Source organism: Haematobia irritans, chromosome 5, assembly GCF_050003625.1.
Source record: "Haematobia irritans isolate KBUSLIRL chromosome 5, ASM5000362v1, whole genome shotgun sequence".
Taxonomy (NCBI): Eukaryota; Metazoa; Arthropoda; class Insecta; order Diptera; family Muscidae; genus Haematobia; species Haematobia irritans.
The window spans coordinates 96,132,131-96,138,587 of NC_134401.1; positions in this window are offsets into that span (position 1 = coordinate 96,132,131).

The following is a 6,457-nucleotide window of genomic DNA, read 5'->3' on the forward strand; positions in this document are numbered from 1 at the left end:
TTTTTTTAGGTTTTGGGTGGATTTTTGAATTTTTTGAGGGTCACGAATTATCGTCCTCTTCGCTCTAGGACGCATATTTAAGGAGATATGGCTAAAAGAAGTTTTTCATATAAAAATTTCAATTTTTTTTAGGATTTGGGTGGATTGTTCAATTTTTTGATGGTGGTCACAAATTATCGTCCTTTTCGCTCTAGGACGCATATTTAAGGAGATATGGCTAAAAGAAGTTTTTCATATAAAAATTTGAATTTTTTTAGGTTTTGGGTGGATTTTTGAATTTTTTGAGGGTGGTCACGAATTATCGTCCTTTTCGCTGTAGGACGCATATTTAAGGAGATATGGCCAAAAGAAGTTTTTCATATAAAAATTTCAATTTTTTTTTAGGTTTTGGGTGGATTTTTCAATTTTTTGATGGTGGTCACGAATTATCGTCCTTTTCGCTCTAGGACGCATATTTAAAGAGATATGGTCAGAAGAAGTTTTTCATATAAAAATTTCAATTTTTTTAAGTTTTGGGTGGATTTTTCAATTTTTTGAGGGTGGTCACGAATTATCGTCCTTTTCGCTCTAGGACGCATATTTAAGGAGATATGGCCAAAAGAAGTTTTTCATATAAAAATTTCAATTTTTTTAGGTTTTGGGTGGATTTTTTAATTTTTTGAGGGTGGTCACGAATTATCTTCCTTTGCGCTATAGGACGCATATTTAAGGAGATATGGCTAAAAGAAGTTTTTCATATAAAAATTTCAATTTTTTTAGGTTTTGGGTGGATTTTTGAATTTTTTGAGGGTGGTCACGAATTATCGTCCTTTTCGCTCTAGGACGCTTAGTTTAGGAGATATGGCCAAAATAAGTTTTTCATATAAAAATTTCAATTTTTTTAGGTTTTGGGTGGATTTTTGAATATTTTGAGGGTGGTCACGAATTATCGTCCTTTTTGCTCTAGGACGCTTAGTTTAGGAGATATGGCCAAAATAAGTTTTTCATATAAAAATTTCAATTTTTTTAGGATTTGGGTGGATTTTTAATTTTTTGATGGTGGTCACGAATTATCGTCCTTTTCGCTCTAGGACGCATATTTAAGGAGATATGGCTAAAAGAAGTTTTTCATATAAAAATTTCAATTTTTTTAGGTTTTGGGTGGATTTTTGAATTTTTTGAGGGTGGTCACGAATTATCGTCCCTTTCGCTGTAGGACGCATATTTAAGGAGATATGGCCAAAAGAAGTTTTTCATATAAAACTTTCAATTTTTTTAGGTTTTGGGTGGATTTTTCAATTTTTTGATTGTGGTCACGAATTATCGTCCTTTTCGCTGTAGGACGCATATTTAAGGAGATATGGCCAAAAGAAGTTTTTCATATAAAAATTTCATTTTTTTTAGGTTTTGGGTGGATTTTTCAATTTTTTGATGGTGGTCACGAATTATCGTCCTTTTCGCTGTAGGACGCATATTTAAAGAGATATGGTCAAAAGAAGTTTTTCATATAAAAATTTCAATTTTTTTAGGTTTTGGGTGGATTTTTGAATTTTTTGAGGGTGGTCACGAATTATCGTCCTTTTCGCTCTAGGACGCATATTTAAGGAGATATGGCCAAAATAAGTTTTTCATATAAAAATTTCAATTTTTTTAGGTTTTGGGTGGATTTTTCAATTTTTTGAGGGTGGTCACGAATTATCGTCCTTTTCGCTCTAGGACGCTTAGTTTAGGAGATATGGCCAAAATAAGTTTTTCATATAAAAATTTCAATTTTTTTAGGATTTGGGTGGATTTTTCAATTTTTTGATGGTGGTCACGAATTATCGTCCTTTTCGCTCTAGGACGCATATTTAAGGATATATGGCCAAAAGAAGTTTTTCATATGAAAATTTCATTTTTTTTAGGTTTTGGGTGGATTTTTGAATTTTTTGAGGGTGGTCACGAATTATCGTCCTTTTCGCTCTAGGACGCATATTTAAGGAGATATGGCCAAAAGAAGTTTTTCATATAAAAATTTCAATTTTTTTAGGTTTTGGGTGGATTTTTGAATATTTTGAGGGTGGTCACGAATTATCGTCCTTTTCGCTCTAGGACGCATATTTAAGGAGATATGGCCAAAAGAAGTTTTTCATATAAAAATTTCAATTTTTTTAGGTTTTGGGTGAGGGAGCCACCGTGGTGCAATGGTTAGCATGCCCGCCTTGCATACACAAGGTCGTGGGTTCGATTCCTGCTACGACCGAACACCAAAAAGTTTTTCGGCGGTGGATTATCCCACCTCAGTAATGCTGGTGACATTTCTGAGGGTTTCAAAGCTTCTCTAAGTGGTTTCACTGGAATGTGGAACGCCGTTCGGACTCGGCTATAAAAAGGAGGTCCCTTGTCATTGAGCTTAACATGGAATCGGGCAGCACTCAGTGATAAGAGAGAAGTTCACCACTGTGGTATCACAATGGACTGAATAGTCTAAGTGAGCCTGATGCATCGGGCTGCCACATAACCTAACCTAACCTAACCTAGGTTTTGGGTGGATTTTTGAATTTTCAATTTTTTTAGGTTTTGGGTGGATTTTTGAATTTTTTGAGGGTGGTCACGAATTATCGTCCTTTTCGCTCTAGGACGCTTAGTTTAGGAGATATGGCCAAAATAAGTTTTTCATATAAAAATCTCAATTTTTTTAGGTTTTGGGTGGATTTTTGAATTTTTTGAGGGTGGTCACGAATTATCGTCCTTTTCGCTCTATTACGCTTAGTTTAGGAGATATGGCCAAAATAAGTTTTTCATATAAAAATTTCAATTTTTTTAGGTTTTGGGTGGATTTTTGAATATTTTGAGGGTGGTCACGAATTATCGTCCTTTTTGCTCTAGGACGCTTAGTTTAGGAGATATGGCCAAAATAAGTTTTTCATATAAAAATTTCAATTTTTTTAGGATTTGGGTGGATTTTTCAATTTTTTGATGGTGGTCACGCATTATCGTCCTTTTCGCTCTAGGACGCATATTTAAGGAGATATGGCCAAAAGAAGTTTTTCATATAAAAATTAATTTTTTTTTAGGTTTTGGGTGGATTTTTGAATTTTTTGAGGGTGGTCACGAATTATCGTCCTTTTCGCTCTAGGACGCATATTTAAGGAGATATGGCCAAAAGAAGTTTTTCATATAAAAATTTCAATTTTTTTAGGATTTGGGTGGATTTTTCAATTTTTTGAAGGTGGTCACAAATTATCGTCCTTTTCGCTCTAGAACGCATATTTAAGGAGATATGGCTAAAAGAAGTTTTTCATATAAAAATTTCAATTTTTTTAGGTTTTGGGTGGATTTTTCAATTTTTTGAGGGTGGTCACGAATTATCGTCCTTTTCGCTGTAGGACGCATATTTAAGGAGATATGGCCAAAAGAAGTTTTTCATATAAAAATTTCATTTTTTTTAGGTTTTGGGTGGATTTTTCAATTTTTTGATGGTGGTCACGAATTATCGTCCTTTTCGCTCTAGGACGCATATTTAAGGAGATATGGTCAAAAGAAGTTTTTCATATAAAAATTGCAATTTTTTTAGGTTTTGGGTGGATTTTTGAATTTTTTGAGGGTGGTCACGAATTATCGTCCTTTTCGCTGTAGGACGCATATTTAAGGAGATATGGCCAAAAGAAGTTTTTCATATAAAAATTTCAATTTTTTTAGGTTTTGGGTGGATTTTTCAATTTTTTGATGGTGGTCACGAATTATCGTCCTTTTCGCTGTAGGACGCATATTTAAGGAGATATGACCAAAAGAAGTTTTTCATATAAAAATTTCATTTTTTTTAGGTTTTGGGTGGATTTTTCAATTTTTTGATGGTGGTCACGAATTATCGTCCTTTTCGCTCTAGGACGCATATTTAAGGAGATATGGTCAAAAGAAGTTTTTCATATAAAAATTGCAATTTTTTTAGGTTTTGGGTGGATTTTTGAATTTTTTGAGGGTGGTCACGAATTATCGTCCTTTTCGCTCTAGGACGCATATTTAAGGAGATATGGCCAAAATAAGTTTTTCATATAAAAATTTCAATTTTTTTAGGTTTTGGGTGGATTTTTCAATTTTTTGAGGGTGGTCACGAATTATCGTCCTTTTCGCTCTAGGACGCTTAGTTTAGGAGATATGGCCAAATAAGTTTTTCATATAAAAATTTCAATTTTTTTAGGATTTGGGTGGATTTTTCAATTTTTTGATGGTGGTCACGAATTATTGTCCTTTTCGCTCTAGGACGTATATTTAAGGAGATATGGCCAAAAGAAGTTTTTCATATGAAAATTTCATTTTTTTAGGTTTTGGGTGGATTTTTGAATTTTTTGAGGGTGGTCACGAATTATCGTCCTTTTCGCTGTAGGACGCATATTTAAGGAGATATGGCCAAAAGAAGTTTTTCATATAAAAATTTCAATTTTTTTAGGTTTTGGGTGGATTTTTGAATATTTTGAGGGTGGTCACGAATTATCGTCCTTTTCGCTCTAGGACGCATATTTAAGGAGATATGGCCAAAAGAAGTTTTTCATATAAAAATTTCAATTTTTTTAGGTTTTGGGTGGATTTTTGAATTTTTTGAGGGTGGTCACGAATTATCGTCCTTTGCGCTATAGGACGCATATTTAAGGAGATATGGCCAAAATAAGTTTTTCATATAAAAATTTCAATTTTTTTAGGTTTTGGGTGGATTTTTCAATTTTTTGAGGGTGGTCACGAATTATCGTCCTTTTCGCTCTAGGACGCTTAGTTTAGGAGATATGGCCAAAATAAGTTTTTCATATAAAAATTTCAATTTTTTTAGGATTTGGGTGGATTTTTCAATTTTTTGATGGTGGTCACGAATTATCGTCCTTTTCGCTCTAGGACGCATATTTAAGGAGATATGGCCAAAAGAAGTTTTTCATATAAAAATTTCAATTTTTTTAGGTTTTGGGTGGATTTTTCAATTTTTTGATGGTGGTCACGAATTATCGTCCTTTTCGCTCTAGGACGCATATTTAAGGAGATATGGCCAAAATAAGTTTTTCATATAAAAATTTCAATTTTTTTAGGATTTGGGTGGATTTTTGAATTTTTTGAGGGTGGTCACGAATTATCGTCCTTTTCGCTCTAGGACGCATATTTAAGGTGATATGGCCAAAAGAAGTTTTTCATATAAAAATTTCAATTTTTTTAGGTTTTGGGTGGATTTTTGAATATTTTGAGGGTGGTCACGAATTATCGTCCTTTTCGCTGTAGGACGCATATTTAAGGAGATATGGCCAAAAGGCCAAAAGAAGTTTTTCATATAAAAATTTCAATTTTTTTAGGTTTTGGGTGGATTTTTCAATTTTTTGATGGTGGTCACGAATTATCGTCCTTTTCGCTCTAGGACGCATATTTAAGGAGATATGGCCAAAATAAGTTTTTCATATAAAAATTTCAATTTTTTTAGGATTTGGGTGGATTTTTGAATTTTTTGAGGGTGGTCACGAATTATCGGCCTTTTCGCTCTAGGACGCATATTTAAGGAGATATGGCCAAAAGAAGTTTTTCATATAAAAATTTCAATTTTTTTAGGTTTTGGGTGGATTTTTGAATATTTTGAGGGTGGTCACGAATTATCGTCCTTTTCGCTCTAGGACGCATATTTAAGGAGATATGGCCAAAATAAGTTTTTCATATAAAAATTTCATTTTTTTTAGGTTTTGGGTGGATTTTTGAATATTTTGAGGGCGGTCACGAATTATCGTCCTTTTTGCTCTAGGACGCTTAGTTTAGGAGATATGGCCAAAATAAGTTTTTCATATAAAAATTTCAATTTTTTTAGGATTTGGGTGGATTTTTCAATTTTTTGATGGTGGTCACGAATTATCGTCCTTTTCGCTCTAGGACGCACATTTAAGGAGATATGGCCAAAAGAAGTTTTTCATATAAAAATTTCAATTTTTTTAGGTTTTGGGTGGATTTTTCAATTTTTTGGGGTGGTCACGAATTATCGTCCTTTTCGCTCTAGGACGCATATTTAAAGAGATATGGTCAAAAGAAGTTTTTCATATAAAAATTTCAATTTTTTTAGGTTTTGGGTGGATTTTTGAATTTTTTGAGGGTGGTCACGAATTATCGTCCTTTTCGCTCTAGGACGCACATTTAAGGAGATATGGCCAAAAGAAGTTTTTCATATAAAAATTGCAATTTTTTTAGGTTTTGGGTGGATTTTTGAATTTTTTGAGGGTGGTCACGAATTATCGTCCTTTTCGCTCTAGGACGCATATTTAAGGAGATATGGCCAAAATAAGTTTTTCATATAAAAATTTCAATTTTTTTAGGTTTTGGGTGGATTTTTCAATTTTTTGAGGGTGATCACGAATTATCGTCCTTTTCGCTCTAGGACGCTTAGTTTAGGAGATATGGCCAAAATAAGTTTTTCATATAAAAATTTCAATTTTTTTAGGACTTGGGTGGATTTTTCAATTTTTTGATGGTGGTCACGAAT